The following is a 7,696-nucleotide window of genomic DNA, read 5'->3' as shown; positions in this document are numbered from 1 at the left end:
CCCCAAAGGGTTTATCCTCCAGTGAGTCAACTCCTGGAGATACAAGCAGAGATATACCCCCTATTTAGGAGTTATGATCCCAAGTATCATCAACCCCAAGGCGATAACACCTCATGTCCAGTGTAGCAACCAACCCGTGTCAAAGATTAACCGGTAATGGGAGACTGCTCGCTTCATCCTCAATGAATGGGAGCCCCTAGTGCCAAACTGGTGATAAGAAAAGTTTGGATTGGTCATGCGGTGATGACCAATCAGGCCACTACTGGGCTGGAGTGGCGGTCAGTTTCAAATCGGTACCCTCCATTCCGTCCGTCTCCTTGAACTGCCCGCCATGCAGGTGGTGTGAACATTGGACAGGTTAATAAAATCAGCTAATTGTCTTCTTGCAGCCCCCAAACGCTTCTCATTTACATGCCCAATGGCCGTTCGAGGCTAGTTTGTCTAGTTTTCCTTTAGCTTGTCCCTTCCAATTAAAAATAGAAATACTTCCCCAGGAAGACTGACTGATGCTGTTTGCAAGGGATGGTCATTGTTTAGTCCTTGCTCTCTCAATGGAAGAGGGAGATTTTTGGCTTTTTTTTTTCATCCAGCCTACAAGACAGTGAGTAAACACTTGAGATAATTCTTCACAGTGGCTGATGCTAGGGATCCGTCCTGGTATAAGACAACAAATTGGTGGCTACTGTTCCAGCGTATTCCACTGGAAGAGAGTAGAATTATAATGAGGCTACTGTGCATCTGATTATAGACAAGTGAATAAACTACACACGTGTGGATTCTACCAATACCTTGGATACTCCAATAAGGGGAAGAGGATGCACATGTGCTACAATGTACTTTGAATATTGATCTCCTTGTTAATGTGGAATATCGTTGCAGAGTAGATAGATACATTGATCTGTTGATCCCAGTTTGAAAACTCTTGTGTACTCTGACGATTGGATGTTTGCTTGTATACACCTGGATGTGGAGAATGTGTATTGTTCTAACTCAGTGCAACTGATTGGAAATAATGCTTTAACATTGGAACCACTTGGAATACCATTGAAATTGAGTTGAACATACAGCCCAGGTGAGAACTGTTGTAATGGAATTAAAAATTAATGAAAGAGACATAGAGAAAGCTTCTATATTGATATGAGAATATTTGTTGTTGTCTAGACTTATTACTTTATGTCAATCTAAATGTTTTTGGTAAGTTTCATACTCTTATTCTGCATCTGTATGCACAACAGGGTATCTTAACCCGTTGAGGATGGACTGATTTTGCTACAACATGCATTTCCGTTAGACATCTGCTCGGGACTCGTCTTCAACGGGTTAAGGAATGTAATACATTGCAAAATTATTTTGTGGAAGGTGACAAGTAATAAATGTTCACACACACTTGCCAGTATGATATTGTACCCATTTAACTTTTGAAATATACCTGTAACCAGGAAAAACAACAGCAAAAAAAAAAATCTTTATTTTCATGTTTTCTGAAGAAAAATCATGTTAAAGAATAATAACTTAGAATTAATTGGCCATGAATATGCTGTTTTCTGAAGAAATATGTACATTTACAGAATTATCTGATATTGTAAAAGCCTTGAGTGGCATAAATTTCTGCTTAGTCTATTCTTAGTGTAAAAGAAAACACTCCATCTGAAGATAACTTACTCTTAGCCTATCATTAGTGTAAAAGAAAACACTCCTTCTGTAGATAAATTAGTGCTTGGACTATGGTTAGTGTAAAAAGAAAACACTCTGTTTGTAGGTTTTACGAGGGCAGCTTCCAAAGTGATTAGGACGGTTTGTGCAAATGGCAGTTTCTCACCTTTGACCGGTTGAAGAATCCGAGAGATAGCAACGTCGATGTGACCAATGTTAATGCATCGTTAAAGACATATTTCATAACCATAAACTGCACTTTATAACCACCTGTCTCTGGTTATTGGACCCTGATTGAGCAAACAGGCTGCAAGAAACTCCACTATACTCGCTATCGAAGCTTGCAGTATCTCCATATTATTCAAGTATTCTAGTAGTAGCAAGATTTTTTTTTTCTTATAGTTGGCAAGTGCTCATGAATGCATCAAGATGAAGGGGGCATTCTCTGCAGAGATTTTTTTTTTCTTCCTGCTGCTGTTAATTTAGAGTAATTACGCCAGAGATCCGATGTTTGCACAGACCTCGCAAGTCCTCTTGTGGTCATATTTATGAAATTGGTCAATATTTGCGCAAGCTTGGGGTACCCTTGTCCTGCTGGCTAAGATATAGACAGATTTTTTTTTGTCAATCTTTGCCCCTTCATCCACCAATTATGATTGGGGGGGGGGGAGGGAGGGGGAGTAAGGAGATTTTTGACAGGTTGCCATGTCATGTCGTGTCAGTGTATGCTTAGATTGATGGGAATTGAATCATAGGAAATTGAGTGATACATGAAGAGTCAGGTACAATGATTATCAAAATAGTGCATTTCTGGTGAAGAGGGTATCTTTGGAGAAGATACTGACTTTGATGATATAAATATATATATCGATGTATAATATGTTTTTGCTTCAGGGATGCCAACTTTTGATCATATGTACATTGTGATGGGAACATAGAAAAGTCATCACAATATTTTTGTGAGATATTCTTTCCTGCTCTGTGTGTGGCAGTTTGTAAAATTATTCTGTAAATTTTCCCTTCCCTTTCTCTTGTTCATCTCTAAAATGATGTTCATACCTGACATTAGCACAAACAAACATTAATTTACAATTAATTGGAACACGTCCCCATATCTTGAATGTGTATCTGTTACTTACCATAGCAAACAACTTGCAGAAATTCTGCAGTCAAGAAATATAATATTATAGCAATGCTGGCACACTCATATTTATTGCCGTTAAACCTCTTATCTGAGGGATGAAGTGGAATGATGCTTTTTTTTTGTCTACATCGTACAATGTTGAACAAGATTTCACATAATAAGCATTATACACTACCCATTCACTAGAACTCAATTAGCAGTGCTTTCTTATGAATTTATTTGTTTGTTTGTTTGTTTGTTTTTCTTTTCTTTTTACCTTGCTGGCAAGAGCCTGCACTTAAAATATGACTTGAGGGACAGCACCAATAATTCATGTGAACATTTCTTCACTAATATCAATACTTATGAACCCTTACGTGCATACCAGCACAATTTTATCATAATCTGCTTTCCCAAGGCTCAACTGATTTCTGATGGCTGTGTTTACTACAACATTTGTGACAAGCCACACATCATAGATATTCTTCAAGATATTCCTAGCATGCCTACAGCCAATACCAGATTAATCCATCGAAGATGCTTTGATGTTGTTTGAGCATGCAATCCCAATAGGTCCCAGGCATACATTATTGTATATGCAGTAGCCTGGCTGTATGTGGGTGAAGGGACCACTCGGTCAGAAAAATGTGGTTCAGTATTAAGCAAAAGACAAGATGTTGCTGGTACAAATGGTCATATAATGATGTTGATTTTGATTTCAATGGGACATCCACCATGAAAATCAGATCAAAACTAAGAAAATTATGATTTTTTTTGAAAGTTGAGATCAAATGAAATACAAATTAGCAATGCTGTGATGTCACAGACGAGCTCATACACCCCCACTCCCTTTGGTACAATGAAATTATTATAAATTTTAATTTTTTTCTATCTTGAAAGTGAATTTCCAATTCTACATGCTCCCTTGATACAATCATTGTAAATATTTTTCCGAACTTACCAAGCCAAAACAAAACAAAGCAAAACAAAGCAAATGAATAACATATAGATTTGATATACAGGGCAATTGATGGTGAGCTTACATGATACATCACAAATTAAGTTGTTTCTGTCTCATTTGTCAAGCCTTCAAATTTTCATTACTTTCTTATTTGCAATCAGAATTTGATCAAACTTTTGCTTTCCTGTTCCTGTAATTTATCTAGTTGTATTCAAAATTACTTTCGTGAAAACATCACTTTTACAGCAGCAGACTTAAGGAAGGAATGGTATACACTTTTGTGTGTGTGTGCCTCTCTCTCTCTCTGTTACTATAGCCACTCTCATTGTGTGTTTATGCATCAAATGCTAATAACAGAGCACAAGAGAGCTTATCATTCAGTAGAAGTGCTTGTTCTTCAACTTGACAATGCAACAAGAAATGCTTACTTGTATTTAGAAGTGCCACAGTATGTACTTTTTGCATTAGCTTGAGTTAACTCTTGCCTCACAAAGACAGTAAGATCTTTTTGGTTGCGAGCAAACGGTGATTTTCTGTACAACAGATAATTTATGCAGCTCTGTTGTACTAGAGATGCACACTTGATCTTTTAGCACTGATCAGTATGTGAGCTTTAGTTTAGAAATTTACCTTTATTTTTTGTTAAGTAAGTGTTGTAATAGATGGAGAGTGTAAATTTTTCTCAGCACTTCTTCCTTGGAGTATATTATCTGTGCACACAGAGCTCACTTGTATTACTTCTGATCTCTAAATGCCTCAGCTGCACAGTAGGCCCTCATCAATTTTCTCTCTGTTATTAATTCCAATATATGCCTATAATGAGCCCTCTCTTTATGTCTGTGTATATATGTCTGTCTGTCTGTCATTCTGTGTCTGAATGCATTTATACTCAGATGTCTTTGACAGCATTAAGTGGTTTTCTCTGTGGCTCTCTGTTGCCTCAGTGGTAATAAGGCAGCAGAACAAAACCTAAAATTTTAACATTTTTTTTAAGAATGAAGAATATATTCTAGCTATTGAATAAAATGCACTATTTCTAAAGAAGAAGTCCCAAATGTCAACTGTATTGTCAACAATCTTAGAGATATAAAAAGATGTATCTAACACATTTTGTTCACAACTTTGTCGACTGTAGTTAGGCAAAGGAGTGTAACTTGAGATATGCGTAAAAATTATGCAGAAAACATTTGTGCCATCATGGCAAATTAATGTACATCTTTACTTTACTGATTTAAAGGATGCTTGTGCAATGTAAGTTAAAAGATACACCTTTTGGGCAAATTAGACTTAATTCGTTGGGGAGTGCTCTGATTTTGTAAGAAGTTGCATATCTATTTAGAGTGTTAATTACACTAAAATTACATATTCTTTTGGCTGAAATTTTGTGAAAATATCCTGTAAGACAAGCTACAGAAGTCTACATCTTGTAAAATATAACAGTAGAAGGACAGAAAAATGGGAAGGGACTTAATTTTCAAACCCATATTTCTCAAAACATGGCATATTGAGTTATGTACTGTAAAATTACATTATACAGCCAACCTTATTTTGCTTACTGTCATCATCACTTCATATCACGTCATATATTTTGTTAATGAAATTAGTGTACATACTTTTTTACTTGCTGTCTGTGTGTATGTCTGTTTCTATCTTTCTGTCTGTCTCTCTGTCTGTTTCTGTCTCTTTGACTGTCTCTGGCTGTCTGTTTGCATGTTTGTCTGACTGTGTATCTTTCTCTCTCTCTCTCTCTCTCTCTCTCTCTCTATATATATATATATATATATATCCCTCTATTTCTGCCCCTATCTATTTCTCTCTCTCTCTCTCTCCCTCTGTCTGTCTGTCTGTCTGTCTGTCTGTCTGTCTGTCAGACAGGCGGTCAGCAGTCATGCATTCACTTGACCTGGAAATCAGTGTCGGAGACAAGCCAGAATGAAATAGAAGAAGAGTTTGTTTAATGGTATTAGGGTTCAGGTGATCCCCCGAGCCTCTGGGATGACTGAAAGGATCTCATTTCTACACAAATACACCGACACATCCACGCATGACACATTTTATTCTTCGTGCAGGAATCAGATGCTACAAAAACATTGAAATCTATATGCTGTGTAACCCTGTTGGGAGCATGATTTTAAAATACCATTGGCAGCTCATACAGTGCCATTGGCCTTGGTAGTGATTGAGTTAATCTTGTTCAACCTTATACCTTCCAATAGTTTAAGAGACTGACGTGTTGGGTTTGCTTTTCTGGTTCCAAGTGCATTTCAGTGTAAATGTTTTCTTCCTTGGACATTTGTGACTTTGTTATAAGCTATAAGAACACATCAACATCAAATGTTGCTAGATATAATGTGTCACTGATGAAGAAACAGAACCAAATAATTTTGTTGTTAAATTTTTACATATTCTTGGAATACTCAAGAATTATTGTAGTCATAACATAATCAAATAAAGGAATTATCTTGTAATTTTTGAGCTATGAATATCACTGCTTTTAAGAGGTAATACTAGTTTCTGCTCCCAACCCCAAGGCATATTTCAAGCCAAACAGATAAATTGAGCTTGAAAGTTGAAACCAACTAGTTCTGCATAACAAATCTATTTTAATATGGAATAAAGAAATCATCAAATTGAAATAAATGAAAGTTAATGGTTAACAATCGTGTTGTCACATATGTCTTTTTTTTTTTTTTGCTGAACATTCTAAAGTGCTGTATCAGGTCTACGCCCACTAAAACTGCATTTCCTCACATATGACTTTTTGATGCTGTAGTAGATCTTAATATAGGTGATCTTTGTTGTAGCAGATAAATGTTGAAAGTGGTTATAGTAAAACAGTCTTATCATCTATTATGTAATGTAATTTATATATTGCAGTTTGTTTATTTGAATGGAATCCACCCATTTCCACTTAAAGGAGTTGATGTCATTCATAAACCTGTGTACTGTAAAAGTGGACATTTTCGCAGTGTTTTCATGCATTTCGTGCAACCAGATGCTAGCGCAAGAAATAAAAGCATGGGGATATTTTTGCATGCCATATGTTCCAGTAGTTTATGTCCTGATTCTGCAAAATTAAAAACATGCAAAATCCATCTTACCTGGCCGTGCATACTTGCGCGACAATATTCACTTTTGCAGTATGTGATATGATTTCAAAGGTCATTCTCCTTGTGGTACATTTATGTTGGTGTGAAGGGATAGTGAGAATTCACCATTAACTGGGTATATCAACATATACACCTCATTCACATTGTTACTGAAAAAGCCAGCAAAGGAATGCCAATATTTTATTCTCATTTCATCTCAAAGCAAAGGCTTTACAAAAAGACAAAGAATTTAAGCAGTTGTGTAAAATACTTCTTCTTTCAAAGCGTGACAAATGTTAGAAAATGTGCTTTCAATTATTGAAGATTCAGACTGTTTAAGATACTATTGTATCATCATATTGCTGATACAGAAGGTGATGTGTTGATGTGTGACAGGCAGAAAAACATGTTTTTGATGTGAAAATTGGTTTCTTCTCCTCCTCTGTCACTCCTGGAATTTATTTTTATGCATCTCTGACGGATCTCCCCTGCATAGTTAAGCCTTAGCCCTCCGCGCAATTTGTCACTCTCGCGCAGAAATTTCCGAAAACATCCGCACAGGACACGGCAGGACATATCAACCTGTAGCCACTGGGTGCTAAGGTAATTAATCCCCACTTATTTTGAAAACTCAACTTGGCCCATGGGTGTGCCGGGCTGGTTTGACTCCCTGTAGTCCCATGTAGCTGGTATTCCTGTGATCATATCCAACAATTTGGATGGTTTACACAGTGCCCCTGGCAACCTGGGGTAAGATAATCACCAAGATTAGCCTCCAAGACTTTCCGTGCTTAGTCTGGACTCCCACGATTCCACACTGCAGCCAGGGTGGCATGCAATGTTTCACACCAGGAATTTTCTGTATGTGAA

Source organism: Diadema antillarum, unplaced genomic scaffold, assembly GCF_040938485.1.
Source record: "Diadema antillarum isolate AM-2024a unplaced genomic scaffold, OU_Dant_1.0 seq00001143_RagTag, whole genome shotgun sequence".
Lineage (NCBI taxonomy): Eukaryota > Metazoa > Echinodermata > Echinoidea > Diadematoida > Diadematidae > Diadema > Diadema antillarum.
The sequence above is the reverse complement of the archived record's forward strand: the minus strand, read 5'-3'. Positions refer to the sequence as shown.